Source organism: Panthera pardus, unplaced genomic scaffold, assembly GCF_024362965.1.
Source record: "Panthera pardus isolate Hobbes unplaced genomic scaffold, ASM2436296v1 HiC_scaffold_2, whole genome shotgun sequence".
Classification (NCBI taxonomy): Eukaryota; Metazoa; Chordata; class Mammalia; order Carnivora; family Felidae; genus Panthera; species Panthera pardus.
The window spans coordinates 109,490,179-109,510,472 of NW_026526765.1; the positions used below are offsets into that span (position 1 = coordinate 109,490,179).

The 20,294-nt window shown below is 45.6% G+C and overlaps 1 long non-coding RNA gene and 1 pseudogene across 1 annotated transcript in view; one reads left to right on the plus strand and one right to left on the minus strand.

The window, feature by feature from the left end:
* LOC109246378 (uncharacterized) overlaps window positions 1–20,294 on the minus strand; it is a 152,889-nt gene that overhangs the window by 117,992 nt on the left and 14,603 nt on the right. The window lies entirely within an intron of this gene.
* LOC128778437 (U6 spliceosomal RNA) lies at window positions 5,029–5,123 on the plus strand (annotated as a pseudogene).

The window sequence follows — 20,294 nt, forward strand, 5'->3', positions numbered from 1 at the left end:
AGAGACATACAGCCTCTTTGTGATTATACTCCATTGAAGTCTGAGAAGGCAAGGAAGGTTCCACAAAGATAAGAAGGACTGTAGGATTTGGCACACCTCGGTGGCTCAGTCAGTTGGGCATCTGACTCTTGATTTTGACTCAGGTCATGATCTCACAGTTCTTAAGTTCGAGCCCCACGTCAGGCTCTGCACTGACAGCACGGAACCTGTTTGGGATTCTCTGTCTTTCTGTCTCTCTCTCTCTCTTTGCCTCTCTCTCTCAAAAATAAATAAACTTTAAGAAGGACGGTAGGATTTGATAGAGGGGAGCATTCAGGCATTGCAAGAGAATGAGAGGGAGAACACAGGAGACAAAATCTGTTTTCTGCTGAGTGGGAAGCCTCAAGAAGTCAGGCCTGGCTAGAGTGGATGGTCTGAGGTATGAACAGCAGGGTTGGATTAACATGGGGTGAAATCAGACAGAAGGAAGCCAGAAAGGCCAGGCAATAGGAGTTAGGAGTCTCTAGCATCAAAAGCGACTTCTCCTCCAGACTCTTAACAGGCAGTGAAATGACTGAGTTTGAGCCTAAAGTTGGGGGTTCATCTAGGTGAGTTCCCTTCCAGAGCTGATTAGGATATTTCCCCCCTTCTCTGTGTATTGTCTGGTGGGATGGAGAGAAACCATCATTGTAAGGACATTGTGAGGACAAACTCAGCCCTTTGCCAGCACTCCTGGCCATGAAGGAACATGTGCTGTGCAGGACTTTAGGGATATAGGGAATGCATTCCCTCTTTTCCTCCTTCCTTTCTTGTGGGCAAGACTGTTTATCAGTTCAGCTACTCCTCCTTCAGCTCACAGCAAGATCATGTTTTCCAGCCTCCCTTATACTTAGAGTCATGAACCTGGATTCCAGTCAAGTGGCCAGTGTATCCCTGGCCCCTAAAACATTTAATCCAGACTTCTACTTATTCTCCCCTCCCAAGTCATGAGGCTGCAAAGAAAGGACTTCAAGATGGTGGAGACACATGATACCAAGAATCTGCTTCCCTGCAGAGAGAGGCACCATCAGACGCAAATCAGGCCATGACATAGGCAGGGAAATCCTGTTTGGTTAAGGCAGTGAGACGTGGAGTTATTCATGACTGCAGCATACCCTAGTCTACCTTAACATGGCTATCCACCCCAATCTTGGGGTTCCCTCTCACTTCCCTCCACTCTACACATGTCCCACAACACCCCTGGTCTCATTATTTCCATGCAGCAGAATATTCACAGCTCTAGAGGTGGGGGAAGAAGACCCATGAAGAAAAAACTTAGGCCTTTCTCTTCCCTGAGCACACTATTGCATTGCCACACAATGGCCTTAGCGGGCCCCTCTTCCTGGAATGCTGCTCCTTCAGATGTTCACTCCAGTGGCTTCTCAGCTGAAGTGACCCTTTCTCAGAGAGGTGCGGGGCCACCTGCCAACAACCTACCATCACAATACTCTGCTGCTTTCAGGGCACTTACCAATCTATGAAATGATTTTCTTTGTTTATTGTCTTTCTCCTAGGATATCATCTCCATGAGCATGAGGTCTAGGTTTTGTTGCCATTTCTTTAGTGAGAGGACATGCCCACACCTACTCAATAAATACATGTGGAATGAATGAATGAATGAATGAATGAAGAAACGAATGACAGGGTATAAAGCTTCATACCTCCAGGTTATCTAGTCTTGCCTCCTTTACAAATCAGAAAACTGAGCCCTCTTTCCTAAAAGGAGGAACCAGAAGAGCATCCGACACAACTCTACCAGGCTAGGTGTTTCTGGAGTGCTGAACTTGGACACGATTTATTCAAATGAAAACTCTGGGGGAATTGTTTCAGAGGGATCCATAAAACAAATGTCATTTTCATCTGGAGAATTCACCCAACCTTCTAACCAATTTCAAATATAGTTCTTTAATGCAGATTTGACAAACTGGAAATCTCTTACACAGAGCCATTCATCATCGAATGTGTGCCTACCCCGCACCACAGTTTAAGTTATAGCTTTTAATGGGATAAAACATTTCTATAAAATCATCGAAATACCTTAAACCAAAGCTGCCTATGAGAAATTGATGAGCTTCAAGCATTGACTCAGCCCCTGAAACCATCAACCTTGCCATTGGCACCAGGGGCACTTCTAATAAAAGCAGCTAAGGAGGTATAATGAATACCTAATGAACCATTTTGTATGTCTATGTGGTTTCTCGAATTGGAAATAAATCAATGAGCCTTACAAAATGCATATTTCAGTGGTGTATTCATAAACAACAATCTTGTTTTTCTATCATGACTCAAGTGTCATTCTTTTTATAACACAACTGAAGATTTAATCATTTACTTTATATATACATAACCCAGAGTGCACGGGGGGGAAGGGGGCAACCTCATGCTGTTTTGGTTCTTAAATGTCCTGGTGTGTGGAAGCTCTGAAGATCCTGAAGGTAAAGCAGAAGCACCCACGATCTAGTAGTGAACAGAGGGTGTGTAAATGATAACTAGTAAACGACACGGAAACTTCCATGAATCAATACCAGGAGATAACCTACGCTGAGCACTGGCGGCAAAGCAAAGGAAAACAGATGTCAGTGAATCCTGTTCTGCAGGCACTGGCCGTCCTGGCCGGCTCAGCCAGGGGCAGCGGGGCTCACTGGACCGGAACAAGCTTCTCCAGCAGTCCAGCCCGGATGTGTGGTACACTCCCCTGTAGGCTCCCCACCACAACCTTACCAGAGGGTTCAGCTTGGTTGTCCCACCAACTTCCTCAGCTGGAAACGGGTGACCCGCTTCCCCTCCCCTTGGCATGGGCTCAAACCCTATGACCCAAAGCTGCCTTTCTATCTCAGCAACTTCCCTTCCAGAGGCCAAATATAACCATTCCTTTCCCAGCTCACGAAAATTCCAGTCAGACGGCTGTGCACGGTGACAGCCGGCCAAACAGCGTCTCACCAGCCCAGCCCACAGCCAAAAATAACGGCCACTCGGTTAGTATAGGCTGGGTATTTTTTTCCTGTGGCTGGGACTTTGTTTGGAGTTATTTTTTGTTTTGGTTTTGGATTTTGTTTTATTTTGTGTTTGTCTTTTGGAAGTAAACAGACCAACCAAAGACGCTACATCAACATTCCACAGTAGTCTCATGCGTTTAGTGTCTGTCACAATAGGTTATGACAAAAAGTATTCATCTCTTAAACTTCTCCAGTCACCTACACAAAAAGGAGAGTCTAGCAAGTGCATCTCCTCCCGACTCTGTTCAGAAGTGCCTGCCGCACGGCCACAGTCATGGTGAGACTCAACCACCAGGCTGTGTCTTCTCCTCAGTCTAGCTGGAGTGACTGGAAGAGTCTCATCTATGGGGTTGTTTCCATGTTTAGACCCAGGATGCACCTGAGCTGCAGACAGGCAATGGGCCCTAGAGCTGTCAGTTCAGGGCTCTCCACAAGTACTAAAATGCCTTAAATTATTAATCTACTTCTTTAAAAGTACACAGTGTTTAACAATAACCAAGTCCACTTCTGATCTGCTTCCTGACACACAAGGCTCTTGTCAACCAGGTTTTTTTGTTTTGTTTTGTTTTGTTTTTGCAGGCCAACAGAGACATCTTGTTAAATCTTACCTAGGGGGTAACACTAAATTAAAGCATGCTAAAGAGATCCAGGCTGGGAAAGGTTATTGTCCCCTCCATGTCCTATTTCCAAGTGCAATGAATAATAAGCAATTGGGCAAAACTGTAACCTTCAATTGTTGGAACACCTTTGTACTCTTGTTCTTCAAAGGCAGAATGTTTTCTGGTATTACGTCTCTATGTGAGAAAAAAAAACACATTCTCAGTTTCTACATGTGGGTGCATATCACACAGATAATCTTGTTGCTTGTCATGTTGTATGCTGTCTTAAGATCAATTAATAATTTAGACATTTAATGTATTTATCAGGTCTCATATGTGTACATGTGTGTATGCGTACATGTACACGTCCTATGTGCTTGTGTCAAAAATGTCTTCTATATTAATGGAAAGCAAGCAATCTCTTGGGTATTTCTCCACCATGAAATTAACTTTACATCTTATCATCAAATGAGTGGGAAGTGATAACTGGTCCCTGTTCTTTACAGAAAACTAAGTGCTAGTATACACCAGAAAAGGAATGATACTAAACATTTCACATTGCATATTTTCTGAAATTGCTCCCCTCTTTTTTTCTAAGGAAAACCTTTATTACTCCAGGGCTGCATAGACTGTAGAGGAAATATGGCTTCTGAGTTTCAACTTTTTCTATTTAGGTTGCCTTTCCCTTGCTTCCTCCCTGGAATATTCATCATGCTTGTCATCGAGAACTGCTTCTGAGCACCTCGCAGTGCCAAGAGTGGTACCAGGTGTGTGTGCTTGGCAGTCCTCACCTCCACTGCTGTCCACAGGCTCCAACTTGGATTTAAGCACGGTCATCATTCACACCCTCGTGGCGGCAACATCTTGGGGTGCTACCAGCATGATGACAAGCAGCAAGAATGAGCACCGGGGGCAGCAGCTGTTGTGGGAAAGTTGTGTGTCTGCACCCGGCTCGTGCTTGCCTTGCTGCTCCTGACACCTCTCTCCACCCACCTTCCTCGTTTCAAAGGCTTTTGTGCCTCATCGATGCCATGAGAGAATCACCAGAATGATAGAATCTTAGGGAAAGGGATCTCAAAAACATCTAGCTCGACCCTCTCATTTTAAAAATGAAGAAATGGAGCCCTGATGGGTTAAGTTCCTTGGCCAAGCTCACGCAGGTGGTTACTGGCAGAGCAATGCCTCGAGTCCAGTAACTGAGCCCATTTTCCAGTGCTTTTTCTACCACACCAGTGGCCTTCCGCCATTTGTTAGCACAATCCACAGCATGAAATAAATACTATATCATGACCCGCAGTATCTACAAATATATGCAACCAACACAAAAGTCTCACAAAACAATACTGACCTTTACTATATGTGATACATTTTGGTGTTTTCTATCGTGGTATATTCATTTTAAAATATTCTGGAGAGTGCTCGGCAGCATGTATACTAAAACCGGAACAATACAGACAAGATTAACATGGTCCCTCCACAAGGATAACATGCAAATTTTTCCCATATCTTTTGTACATTTACCAAATGTTCCTTTTCTTTCCAGGGATAATATTTATAGGTATACAGTCAAACGATTCACATTTTTTTTTTCTAATTAGATACATTTACTGAATATCTAGGAAGGTAGGGCTTGAACTACATACAGAAAGGGGTCTCTTTCAGCTCTAACCTGCCAGGTGCCTGGTTGTGGAATGACCTTATTGTCTGATTGGCCCTTAATCCTGAAAGGCAGAATGATCTAGCGTAGAGAACACCGGGCCTAGCTCTGGCTCCACTGTCTTCCTAGTGTGTGACTTTAGGTGAGTTTTCTCTGTGTTCCATTCTCATCTGTGAGATGGAGTTGCGACTAATTGACAGAGTTCTGAGAAGTAAACAAAATAATGCAAATGAATGCAATAAAAAGCTCTATACACAAGACTTGTTGGAACAGCAATGGTCTTAAATTCTCACATTTCTGAGAAATATGGTGTCTCAAGATGTTTCTGGATTCTCATCAAAACACCTGCATAATGTATTATGAATACATTTGGTATCATAAAAGAAAAACTCTACCCTGGAACTGACCCATTTTTAAATGCATTTGCAGGTGTTTGGAGAGCGGCTGACCCTAAATCTTGAAGATATTTGGCCTCAGAAAAGTAGAATTCATTGAGACCAAAGATGACTCCTCGCTCTTGAAAGGGAAAGGTGATGAGTCACAAGCTGAAAAATGTATTCAAGAAAGGTTGCTGCTAGTGAGGACGAAGAGGGAGAACTGAATGAGCATATGGCAAATGTTCAGATACAACAGCCATGCTGCAGTCTGGCGGGACAACTGAGGTACAGTGAATGAAAAGGAAGCGTTCCCGATGCAACTGGGGGCTGCTACAGCTGGTTTTGAAGAAGGCATCTTGCTAAGGAGGTGGCTGGGCTTGGCTTCCATGTGTTTCACCTTTGGACTCACTAAATCCAATGAATGAAGATTTCAAAAACCAATGCAGAAATTATTCTTGAAAACATTCAAACTGTCTGCAATAACCTTGCCAAGAACACCAGAAGGGCCCTTGACAGCTGAGAACGTTAGGCAAAACCATTCTGAAGTTGGTTGTGATGCTTCGCTCCGAGACTTTGCGGCTAGGGCGGGAAAGGTACTGTCGGCACTATTAAAGGTACTGAGGGCTGCTTCCCTGCTGTGTGAAACCGAGCACAAGTGATCTCGAAGACCCCGAAGAGGAGGAGGAGCCTGGCATGGGCACGGTGGGTGAAGGTGGCATGGAGGTAGCATGTTCTGATGCCTCAGATCCTGCATGATCGCTACTAATGAACTGTTACCAGAAGTTGAAAGTATGATTCTCACCAATAAGGTCAGAGAAACTGAAAACTAAAGAACAGGTTATGGGTTTCAGTTGACAAGGTACAGGATGGTTTATGGCTGTCACTGTGCATGTCCATAGATAACATATTTTGTGGTTTTGAACGAAAACGACATTTGTATATTCCTTTTTTTTTTAATGCCACCTGTGATTTCAAAGTTTATTCTGCAACCCACCAAACAGGCCCCTGCCCCGCCTCCTCCTCCCTCCCCTCCCCACCGTGGAGAAGGCCACGCCTTGACCAGTGCGGGCAGGGTTCCTTCCAGCCTGCTCCCCTCCCCTCCTCCGACACCTACTCCCACTGCACACCTGATTCCATCCCTCTGGAACTCTGTTCCATGGTAAGCAACCTCCTCAGTATTAGCCTAGGGGTAGGGAACTTTCTTTTCCTGCTTCCTTTGGAGCCTGGGCACTGCTCCTTCCTCTCCACTCTTCCCAGACTCCCAGATCTGTCCTCCTTTCTCCTCAAAGAGACCTTTACTCATTTTCCTTCAAGTCAATCCCTCCTTCCCTCCCTGTGCCACTTGGTTGCCCACCACTACCCCCCCACAGACCTTCTAAAGGCACCTTAGTGGCTTACCATCTTTTTTTCTATCCTGCAATCTGCCATCAAGTCAGGCACGTTAATGTCCACGTGGACAGTACATCCACCGCACCGGCCCCCACTCCCCTTCCTTCCCTCCCTGCCCTGTTTTACAAGGTGGTTTTTGAATCACCCGCCTTGTTCCACCCAAGGCAGTTTCAGTCCTCCTCTGGCTCTCTGATCTCATCTTCCTCTCCTAAGACCTCGTTCGCTTAAATCCACTAACTCTGACTTTGCATCAGGTGGAGCGCTGCCATCCCCCATTCTCTCCACATTCCCCATCTTCTTGGCTCCCTCAAGGTTTTGCTTCCTTCTCCTTCCAGCCCAGACTCCAGGACCCAGAGCTTCAGCCACTCTTTTGGCAGTACTCTAACCCATGACCTGTCAGTTCATTTCATGATACACATCCAACGTGAAACAAGAAACATAACTGACCACCTATCTCTGACATTCCTTCCTTCCTCTCTCCCTTTCTTCCTTCCTTCCTTCCTTCCTTCCTCTCTCCCTTTCTTTCTTCCTTCCTTCCTTCCTTCCTTCATAAATTGCATAAAGTTTACTACTGGACTGACCTTCCTTCATTTTAGAACATTCCGCAAAAATAGAAAGGCATATATGACAAGATTTCGAATGACCAATACAGTAAGAGCTTTGGTATTCTCGGCTCATTCCGGGTGGGTTGTCTCACACAGCCCCTGGAGGTTTGCACACCCCAGTCTGAGATCCACAGTCCTAAGCCCTGTCACTTTTTTCCCTCAGTCACATTCACCCTGCAAACCATACCTGAATCCATCTAGCCATGAGGCTCCCTTTCTATACCAGGTGGCTGCATGAAGCTGGGGAACCGGCTGAGCCCCAGGTGACCTCTCCAGACTTAGCCTTTCCCCTCAGGGCAACATCACTGATAGCCTCTGGGAGCACAGTCAAGCCAACTGGAAAGAAAACTCCCTTCATCATTGTATCACCAGCGCCCAGCACAGTGCCTGGCACTTGCCTGTGACCCAGTAGTGTTTGTTGTGCTGAACTATATACACATGTGTCACACCCACCACCCCGCCTGCATCGTGGTAAAGGCATGAGGAGCACGTGGAGAAAGCCCAGTGGGTCAGGAGGTCCCCACTGAGCGCGTGCTCAGTTCTGAAGCGGTATGAGGAACACTTGCTCTCACAGCACCTGTCACACACCGACCCGCCCAACAGACTGGCCTTCAGAAGCCAGACACTGCGCAGCTGACCCCAGCCTGACTTAGGCCATGTGTGCCTGAGACAGCTTAATCAAAGCCCATGCCTCACCTTCCCTATTCTGGGAGGGGGTGGGGGTGCTGTGGAGGGAGGCATTAGGGCCCCTCCAGACAGTCTTCTCTTTCCCCAGATGCTTGGAGCAGCCTGGGCTCAGGGTCCTACTGCACCCCCATCTCCTTCAGACTTCCCCTCACAGAAGGATTCCTCGGCTGTCAGAAGGAAGAGGTGGACAGGGGAGTGACAAATTTTGATTGCGGTGGATGCAATAAGGAGGACAGGGCAAACACTTAGCAGACGTGCTGGGGAGAGCTAAGGACATGTGCTTGTGACCAAACACTCCTCTGGTGAGGGGATCTTTCACATCTGTCCATTCCTTGCCCCCTGCCTGCCACCTGCCACCTGGAGATGCATCCCCAGGTAAGCCGGGCCTTTAGAAGGACACATAACAACTATGGCACTTTCTCAGAGGGGTGAAGATGATTCGGGCAAAATTCTCTCCCCTCCTGTCAGTTCTTCCATCTTCTCTTTGTACCCTCCTACCTAGACCAATATTTTATAACCAGGGGTCCACGGACTGACCCCTACATCAGAGTCACAGGCCTATTAGCAATGCAGACTCCTGGGCCTCAGACAGATGGCATCAGAAACTCTGAAACCAGAGCCAGAGAATCTGCATTGTTTTGCCCATGAAAGTTTGAGAACCACTGAAAACAGTTACTTCTCTATTTTTCCCAACTGTGCATCCTTAATCCTTAATCCCCTCTCATCTTGCCACCGTCCCCCCCCTGCCACTCCACATCTCAGGCCATCATGATAAAGCCCAGGGAGACACAAATGGCAGGACCTAGGCAGGAATAAGAGCCCCCTGGGCTCTCACCCTCCTGTGCTGACCATGAGCTCTTCCCTTACTGTACTTTATTTTAATTAACCTAGGACATCTCACGTGGTTCTTAGGGGCCCTGCTTAACTTAATTTGGCCCACTTGCCCAAAATGAATACTGGGCCAGCTGGGTACTTAGTACACTGGACTCAAAGTTGCCAGGGGGAAACTAAGGAAAACAGGGACCTGAGGTCTGGCCTAATGTTGATCTATTTTGGGCCAAAGCCACGTCTACTAATAGGTCTCTACTAATAGGTTTGCCAAGATGGAAATCTTAATCAATGCTAAACAAGGGTTATAAATAATGCGGATGTTTGCCATCCACTTACCTCCCGGGGATGGGTCGTGAGCTAGAGATGGCGATGACCACGGAACACTCTAAACCTGAAGAAAATTCTCTGAACCATTCTTCCACTTACAGAGTTTTTGAGGCACCTGTCCCCGAGCGGCTCTGACAAGTGAGCTATTTTCGTACATGAACAGGTAGAGCTATTGTTATCTCTGCTCTGAATCAAGGACTAAAAGGAAAGGTGAGAGGGAGAAGGAGGGCATGAGAGAGAAGAAATGGAGGGGAGGTGCAGCAGTGCGGGGGGGGGGGGGGGACACCAGAAACCAAAAGGAAAGGAACCAGGCACTCTTCCCAGGGCTGGAGTAACCAATGGGCCACTGTGTGGATCCAAGGCACCACGTGGCTCCTCAGCAACCACAGTGAGAGGCCCTCCCTCTGGTCTCATGGGATGCCGGAGGGACTCAGCATGCGTGTCAAAGGGCTTCGCAAATGGTGAAGGGATATCCATACAGAGCGTCAGCTCTCTACCTGCAACAAGGGAGCTAGTGCCCCTTTCCGACACCCCCACCCAAAGACTCGAGACACCACAGGCCATAAGGAAGCTCAACTAACAAGACACGTTTCCATCGGTGCATGCATTTCCACCGCCCTCCTGCCAGATTACCTAGGAATCTCAACGAGAGTGCTATCTTAGCAAGAAACCGAAAACGAGAACAGAATAAGCCCAAGGACGTGCTGCATTCCTATGGTAATACACCCCACCGCGGGTCAGCGCTCCACATATGTTCTAATGTCTTGACACATACTTGTTTTGAGACCAGCAGGCCTCTGCCACAGCTTCCCATGTTCTGCCTTGTCAGCATGAAAGATCTGCTGCCATAGACTTGTTCGGCTCTCCCGCCTCCCCCACCCCGGGGGCTCTCCTCCTCCGAGTCTGACTGAGAAGCTTACACCATCGCTGTATGAAGACACTTCCTTCAGTTCTCATTTCTGACTCACCCCCTTGGGCTTCCGGGGTCCACGGATCCGCAGGCCTGCAAGGTGTGCTCGCCTCCAGGACCTGACCACTGGAGGGCGCCAGAGAGCAAGGAGGGCCCACGGTTTCCCGGGGAAGCGCTGAATGCCCCGGCACACCCAGCTCCCTCCTCCAGGCCAGAAACTGTGAGGCTTCGTAACAGTTTCTAGATCCGCCAGAAACAAACACCTCACCTTCACCGTACACTTCCTTGGTAAACTCTTATTTTCTTCTTTATCAAGTTTGGGTGGAAAACAAAACAATTAATTTAGAAAGCAGCACACAAGAACCTAAACATTATTTATGTCTCTAATTACCTCATTCTAGTGGGTATTTTAGTCCCTGTCTGGTCAGGACATTAATTATCTTCATAACTACAGCAAAAGTTAAATAATAAGCACCCAAGGCTACAGCACTACTGTAATGTGCAAGCTTAAATGAACTTATAAATTTTATTAATGGATGCTTTATACAACTCCATATATTATAAATCAAACAAGAAACCTATTTCTATCTTTTAAGGGTGCGGTGGAAAAGCTTTAACGTTATTGAAGATAATTTTTATTAAGTTTAAAACTCCCTTTTTTTCAGTAATGAGACTGTTATGAGGATAATTTAATCTAGTTTGTCATGAGGCACCCTGGCTTGTTAAATAAGTTAATAAATGACTATGCATTAATCAAAGTGACAAAGCTATGAAGAGCTGGGGATGGGAGACAATTCTGGTGATAGTATTAATTAGTATTTAATTAGAAACTTAGGGCCCATAAATAAAAAAAAAATCATGGTAGAGACATTTATGCAAATTGCTTGGAGCTTTGCAGCGGAGTTAGCTTCGCTTTAAAGAAACATGATTTTTTTTTCCTAGCAGACTACTGTACATAGTAGCACTGTGGCCACATCACGTGGCTTCAACCAGCTTTTCTTTTGTTTCCAATTTGTTCCAATTACAGGCCTGTAAATTCAAATCATTCTTTGGACCATCTTGATTGAAATGTAGAATTTCCGCCATTTCTGCGGGGAGTTCTTTTTCTTTTTAAATGAAAAGGGAGAGACGTTGGAGAGAAATAGTTTCAGATTCTTTTTCTGCCGTTGTAATTAAGATGTGTGCCACCATCTTCTACAAACAATTGTGGAGTCCATTTGGTACGCAAACAATGCCTCCTTTTTTAACCCCGGTGAGCTGGAACGGGGTTTTGTTATGTGCTATCACACTGAAGGCTGCATGGACTCAACTGCCGTCATTTTTCTTATAATCATATAGCACTTCTCCCTTTTCTCTCCATCACATGCTCTGATAGATGGGCAATTTTTGAGGGCCCCAAAAGATAATAACCATTTGGTTCGGAACGTCACTGCTCTCCTAAGGTACATGTCCCCTTTTTCAGACTTTATTATTTGTTGCATTTATTCAAGAAAGGTTATCCACAGTAAAACTGCTTTTTCTATTCAACAGTCTATCTCTGTCATGGTTCATTTATGTGTGAGCATGACGGACTGAAACCCGTATTATCCACAGCTGACAAGTGTCAGGCCGACAGTTCAATCAGCCCTTCCTTAAGATGATGCCCAGGGCCCCGTGTTTGAAGTAGGACAATAAAGCAGGCAACACAATCAGGGTCAAACTGATCCAATCCCTGTATATAAAGGGGATTCTGCCTAATAACACAGTGCGATTTTTTTCCCCTCTCCAAACACATTAGTCCTTAAACAGTGAGTTGGCCCTTAAGAAAATCTGTGACTGACATGAAAATGCCGGAGTTTTAACGTGGCTGGTTTATCCATAACCTCATGGGGCCACTTCTTTGTGCAGACTGGTTTTGTCAAAGTCAGAAAAATAATGTATTCAGTGTCTGATCATTTTTAGGGAGTTATTTGAATGGGATTTTAAGTCAGACATCCTGATGTTGACACAGGGATCATTTTCTTGTCCTTTTGTTTTACATGTGTGGAACAGATCATTTGCATCGGCTAATAAAATTAAATCTCTGAAACACGTACAAAAGCAAGCTCCTTTCAGCAACTCTCCCCAATCCCTCCCAAGCAGAGTTGCTGGGTTGTTTCTTTATATTAGGCCTCTCTAGAACACAGACAGAATGCAAACATATCTTCAAAACTATGCTCCTTCGGCCCAGGGAACACTTTGACTCAAACATCTATGAAAGCGTCTCACTACGAATCCTAAAAACTAACAGCACAGCCAAAGTCGATAAAATGCTAACAGCCTGCAGTCGGCTCCTCAGAGGGACAGGGTACTTGCTGCCTTTGCTGGTCTCCAGGCTTCACAGATGATGGCAGGCAAGGGAAGGTTGCTCACCTATTTGGAAGGAGCCAGAACACTGAACGCCCTTCACAGGAAGGAAGCCAAAGCGCCCCTTACAGCATCATTAAACTTTCAAGCCAGAAGGCACCACAGAGAACATCAAATGCAACTTTCAGACTTTATGGATGAGGGAGGCTCAGGGACATTCTGTGACTTCCAATGTCAAAGAGCTTATAAGCAGTAGTGGAAGGACAAAGTTAACAACAACAACAAAATCCTCTATATTTGCTTCTCTTTATCTGGTGTCGCTGGGTAGGGCCAACCTAGTGTAGGACAGTCTGATAAAAAGCAGAATTCAGAAATCAGACGGTGATTTGTCAGAAATCAGTCAGAAGTCAGATTCAACTCTGTCTAGCCCCTTTTCGACAATTCTAGAAGTTCTAAGTAACATGTTCTCTGTGTGTTATTTATTTTCTGGGACACTGCTCTGTCTCAGTCCATCCATTTACCCACACTTGCTGCCCTGCTCTGGCCCTGCTGATCACATCACCCAGCTTCACTTGGAAGGTTAGCCTCTCTAAACCTTGGTGATTAGACACCATTGGGAGGCCCTGATGATAGTCGATCAGAGAGTGGGAGGAGAAAGGCCAGCATGTGCCTTCCTTCCTGGCTCCCTGCTTTGATCCCCCATTTCTGAAGAGGCTGATCCTTCCAGCACTCCTGCTCCACAGAGTGGCCTCTCCTCCGGGGTTCCAGCTGTCCTGGGCCCCCTTCATTCAGTCTCATCCCCTTGCCCTATAGTCCTTGGGCGGGGGAAGCTGATAGCTTCCTACTGATGCTGATCTCTGGGTGCCCCGATGCTTCTTCCTCATTCATCTAAACCTGCCCATATTTCTGAATGCACTCTCTTCTTTAAGGCCGCCATGGGAACATTCTCAGGTGAATGCTGTTTTTTGCCAGAACCCTCAGTGACACACTGAACTACTTAGCTTCCTAACTGGCCTCCCTACTTCTAGCCTAGTAGTTCTTAACACAATTAGAATCTCACAGAGAATGTGATGAAAAGCATGGCCTCCCTCCACAGAAAAAATTCACTTACACTTACACACATATACACAAAATTTTGTATACAGTTGTAGAATATCCACAGACTCGTAAAGGCTATCTACACATCTTCCAGGGATCCATAGATCCTATAGTCCATTCCTTCCACCTCTGCTAAATGAATCCTCCTAAAAGACCCATTTGATCATATCCATTTCCTCCTCAGAAACCTTCAGCATTGTCCTACCACCCTCCATAAAGCATGAAGCCCAGAATCCTCAGCCAAGCATATCAAACTGAATCTGACAAGGTCCTGCTAAGAAAGAACCTCAAGAGAAGGAATGCTGGGGAGTTGTTACAAAGATGTTGAACGAGGTGAAAGGCATGGTAAGGCAAATGAGCACAAGTGGGAGCCAGTACCTGGGGCCAGAGAAGAGCAGAGCCCCGGAGCCGGGGCTATCCAGGAAGCTACGATCACAGAAGGCACTGGTAAGTAGGAGCTGGAGTGTGGAACAGGGCACAGACACTGCAGTGACACCACCCAGGGCAGGAAGAAAAAGTGAGGAATACTCTGGCTCCTTTTCTCCCGTTGCTCGCCAGTCTTCCACAGACCACACTATCTCCAAAGCCAGGTGACAAGGAAGCTTGCAGGAGGTCAGTATGTCGAGGTTCAAAGTGGGGAAGGTAGATGATGGATCTGAGATCAAATACATAAGTGACTTTCATGATAGGCCTCCCTGACCTGGCTTCTCCTGCCTACAGAGCCGTGGTAGAAACCGGATTGTCCTTGGAAAGCTCGTTCTTCTAATATCTATTGTGTACGGACTGTGCCAGGCACTAGTTCCAGGAGGAAGATGGGGGAGTGCAGCCCTGGAGTTGCAAATAAATAATCAAGACTGAGGCTGCTGACTTACCTGTGTCGGCAGAAGAGAAGGCATGGTGGTTAATTAGAGCAGGTGACCACAGGAGGCTCCGTTAGGCTGGCAGAGTGGCAATAACTCAGGTGCGACAAAACCAGGAGTTGACTACTGGGAAAGGCAGAGGCAGAATGCAGATTGCCAAGTGAAAGAAGTCAACTGAGATGCTACATACTGTATAAGCCCAACTATATGACTTTTCAGAAAAGGCAAAACTATGAAGACAGTAAAAAAAGAAAAAAGAAAAAATCAGTGGTTGCCAGGGGGTGTGGAGAGGGGATGGAGGGGTGAGGAGGCAGAGCACAGAGGATTTTCAGGGCAGCGAAACTACCCTTTATGATACTATAATGGTGGATATATGTCATTATAAATTTGTCCAACCCATAGAATGTACAACACCAGAGTGAACTGTAATGTAAACCATGGACTCTGGGTGATAATGAGGTGACAGTGGAGGTTCATCAACCGTAATAAATGCAGCACCCTGCTGGGGGGTGTTGATAATAAAAGGAAGACTATGCACATGTGGGGGCAGAGAGTAAACGGGAAATCTCTGTAATTTCTGCTCAATAGTACTGTGAACCTAAAACAGCTCTAAAAAATAAAGTCTATTAAAAAAATACCCTCCCCGGGGCACCTGGGTGGCTCAGTCGGTTAAGCATCTGACTGCGGCTCAGGTCATGATCTCACGGTTTGTGGGTTCAAGCCCCGCGTCAGGCTCTGTGCTGACAGCCCGGAGCCTGGAGCCTGCTTCGGATTCTGTGTCTCCCTCTCTCTCTGCCCCTCCCCTGCTCACGCTCTATCCCTCTCTGTCTCAAAAATAAATAAAACAGTAAAAAAAAAAAAAAAATACCCTCCCCTCACAGAAAGACACCTGAATCCCATCTATTGGTGTACCAGAGCCAATTCTTCCCAGCTCACAAGAAAATGCTACATTTCCAAAGCCAGTTGTTAAACACAGCCACTATGCAAAAACAGATTATATAAGCACACAAACAAATGAGTCTTATTAAAAATAGAAGTATTTGTGGCACCTAGGTGGCTCAGTCAGCTAAGCATCCGACTCTTGATTTGGGCACAGGTCATGATCTCACAGTCATGAGCTGGAGCCCCGCACTGAGCTCTGCACTGGGCGAGGAGCCTGCTTTGGATTCTCTCTCTCTCCCTCTCTCTCTCCCCCTTCCCCCCCTCAAAATAAATAAAACATTAAAAAATCACTTTAAAAGTTTTAAAAAATAAAATAAAGGTGGTAAATACTCAACAGTCATCACTTTCTGATTATTAGACTACTGTCTATGCTCTTGGGATTGTCTGTTGCACCTGAATGGTGGAAACACTACCTAATGATGTGTCATCATGCATCTCTGCCCAGCTCCACATTCAGTGCTGTCACACTGGTGGCTTATGGAATCTTTACACCACAGGAATCAGCAAATACTATAAATCAGGGCTTGATTTGCTGTGTTGATGTCTGGATTAGGGATGGGCGTACTACAGTGCACAGGCCAAGACTGGCCTACAGTCTGTTTCTGCATGACTCATGAGTTTTCACATTTTTAAAAGATTGTTTTAAAAAGGGGGCACAGGGGCGCCTGGGTGGCTCAGTCGGTTGAGCGGCCAACTTCGGCTCAGGTCACGATCTCGCGGTCCGTGAGTTCAAGCCCCTCGTCGGGCTCTGTGCTGACAGCTCGGAGCCTGGAGCCTGTTTCCGATTCTGTGTTTCCCTCTCTCTGACCCTCCCCCATTCATGCTCTGTCTCTTTCCTTCTCAAAAATAAATAAACGTTAAAAAAAAAATTAAAAAAAAGGGGGGCCCAAGGGCATCTGGGTGGCTCAGTCCATTGAGCATCCAACTTCAGCTCAGGTCATGATCTCGCAGTTGTGAGTTCAACCCCTGCGTCAGGCTCTATGCTAACAGCTCAGAGCCTGAAGCCTAGTTTGGATTTTGTATCTCCCTCTCTCTCTGCCCCTTCCCTACTTGTGCATGCGCTCTTGCTCTCTCTCTCTCTCACAAAAATAAATATTAAACATTAAAAAAAAATAGAAATAAAAATAAAAAGGGGGGCAAGGGGAAAAAGACCCTTTGTGGTCCACAGAACAGAAAATAGTTACTATCTGTTTCTTTACTGGAAAAACTTAGCCAAGCCCTGGTCTAGACTTATGAAAGGGACAGGTGAGAGGTTAATAATACAAATTAAACTTAAAAGTGTATCATATCTCTAAATGTCACATGGTGAATGGCACAGAAAATTAAGGAACTATTCTTCCAGTATTTGAAAACTAAGGCCTCATCAGCAAAGAAATCTCTCGTGTCACTGATGAACAAGTGAAGTTCTAACATATATCTTTGTTGTTTTGTGTTCATCTTCTTTGTCAACGTAAACGAAAATGTCAACTAACATTTATGATGGAATCACATCCATGAGTCAATGGGTGAGTTTGGAAAGTAACCAAGCATTCGTGTGCAGTCTGATTGTGTGAAATCACAGTCAAATCACAGCCATAAGCTAACTACAGACACAAGAGCTCAGAAAAAAAGAAAAAAGGAAAGCATTATCTGAGAATCAATGGCCTAAAGAACATTCTATAATAAAGAGTACTGTCTAGGGGCGCCTGGGTGGCTCAGTCGGTTAAGTGTCTGACTTCAGCTCAGGTCACGATCTCACGGCTTGTAGGTCAAGCCCTGAATCAGGCTCTGTGCTGACAGCTCAGAGCCTGGAGCCTCTTCAGACTCTGTCTCTCTCTCTCTCTCTCTCTCTCTCTCTCTGCCCCTCCCCCACTCATGCTCTGTCTCTATCTCTCAAAAAAATAAATAAACATTAAAAAAAAAAGAGTACTGTCTATTTTATGATCGTTTGTAAGTGGTAGGCTACACATTCTTTGTATCAGTAAAATTTATAATAAATTTAGGTATGTATATACATGCATGGGTTTGTGGTTTTTTTTTTTCCTAAGGAGCCAGTTATTAAACTTTTACCAGCACTCCACTTACCCCACCCAGAGTCTGACTTAATTGGTCTGGGGAATGGCCTTGGTATCAGGATTTTTACAACTTCTCCCAAGTTATTCCAATGTGTAGCCAGTGTTGCAAACAACTGGCTTAGAGGAGAGATCAAAGTACAGGGAGCAGAATCCTCTTAAGATTTCATTCTTCTTCTTTTTTTTAATGTTTATTGATTTTTGAGAGAGAGAGAGAGAGACAGAGACAGAGAGAGAGAGAGAGAGCGCGCATGAGCAGGGGAGGGGCAAAGCGAGAGGGAGACACAGAATCTGAAGCAGGCTCCAGGCTCTAAGAGAGCCCGATGTGGGGCTCGAACACACGAACAGTGAGACCATGACCTGAGCTGAAGTTGCACACTTAACCGACTGAGTCACCCAGGCGCCCCAAGATTTCATTCTTTTTGGTCAGAAAGTCTGCTTGAATCTGACCAAGGAGGCTCCAGAAGGGAGCATGAGGGGGGAATGTGTTGGGGGCAGGGATGGGGGGGGGTTCCTCCCAGAACTGGACACACCTCACTGGGCTGACTTTTTTCCAACTTCTCAGAACAAAATTTCTTGGAGCAATGTTCCCCCAATCTCCTAGACATGCCAGTCATACTTCCTTGCACAGAGTTACTCACTGTAACTTTACAAAAGATCCTTTTCCTCTCCTGTCTCCTGCCTAAATCTTACCCATCCCTCACATTCCAGCTTAGACAATCCCTTCTTCTCTCAGAACTTCCCACTTATGACACACTCACTTATCCTGCCCCCCACTTCTGTGTCCATGTACCCCTGCTAAAAGAGCCCTGATTTATTAGGGACAGCACCGTGCCCAGCTAAACACCATTTCCAGGCCTCCATTCTAGCCAAAATGGCCAGTGTGACACAGTTTTAGCTACTGAGACCTAAGCTGAAGTGTGATGAGTATGTAGGGCAGAGCTTGCACTTTCCTGTTGGAAGCATTAGACACAGCTGGTGCAGACCCCTCTCCTACTTCCAGAACAGGAGACGACCTGCCACATGCCAAGGATGGAAGAGGAGAAAGACAGAAGGAGCGGGGACTTTGATGCCATCAACAAGCCGCAACACCAGCCCCTGACTTCTTGCCTTTGGAAGTCTTGTTCTGTGAGAAAGATAATTTCCTAACTGTTCAAGCCACTCTTATTTGACTATTCTGTGGCTGCAACCAGATGACGCACCAGTCTAACGATCCCACGACAATTGCATCTCCTAGCTCTGTACCCCTCCGGATCTGTTCCACACCACCTGTGACAGCCATCTCCAGTGCATGAACAGGCTATGTCCCGGATATTTCATTACAAGTCAGTTGTCTGAAATTTGGGTACACATCCCTTAGAAGACTGGACCGTCCTAGAAAATCCAGAAAAAGTTTTGAGATGACATGTCAACTCTTGGAATGTTCTGAAAGAAGACTCAAGCACAGGGAGGTGCATACACTTGCTAACGAAGGGAGGTTGCCAACAGTGACTTGTAGATAGGAAGGATATAGTGTGGAACCATTCCCAAGGCCTTGGCTTTGGCCCAGAGCTTCTTTCTGAAGCAGGAGGAAGGCATGAAGGTGCAGCACGATCACGTGCTGGGTGCACGTGCCCGGATCAGAAGGGAACGGGCACAGGGCACGGAAAGGCACATCTTCCAAGTGCAAGAGGAAGCAGGTGGCTGAGGCTATACCGTGAGCTTCATGGACCACATTAGCAGTAACTGTTGCATTCTATTTTTGTACCATATTAACGGATATAATATTGGTAATTGTTCTTAATAGAATCACAGAAATGAAAGATGGAAATGCTACATGCTATGATGGAATGCTGTTCCTTTACCATTGATCATTATAATAAGTCTGCTCAGTCATTACTGACAAGCCAAGCTACAACTCTACCAATGAGGCAGACCAAAAATGGGGAGATAAACAAAATGGGTTTCCTTGCTAAATGCGAAGCCTAAGTTTTAAGATATTTTGCTGAAGTTTTAAACTGATTGTCAATTAGTCAATGAGCTATGGCAGGCCGTGTATTTCTGGGTAATTAGTGTGTGTCTTAGGGGGGTTATTTGGCATGAGGCTGAGGGCAAAGTAATTTGTATCTCCCAGGAAGTGCAATAATTGCCTCGAGCTGAACTGCTTGGAAAGTGTATTAATTCTATTAGGAAACATTTATGTTATTTTATATGGCATCCTGTATATTCATGAAGTGTACTCATAAACCATAAATTATTCATTTCAGGGCATTATCACATGAGCGTGGCATCACTGATAACTAGGAAAAAGGGTGGGGTTATTTGTGCAGTTGGAGAATTCATGCACTGTCAGAAACAATGCATATCGGGTTTCGGAATTTATCTTATTAGAACACCAGATCCTGAGAGGATCAAGAGATGGTCTTGAGAATGGTCAAAGGTAAGGTCATTTGCTTAAAACTAGCTTTTCAGGAAGGCAACAGGCCTTCTATTCAGTTTGTTATGTGGCCTGGGAAATAAAGCCCTATGAGACCTGAGAGCTACAAAGATTATAAGCTTGATCTTGGTGTCTTGGGACACTTCCTTCCCCAATCTTGCTTAATATGTTCACAGCATGAAAGAGGCAATCATTCATTCATTAAA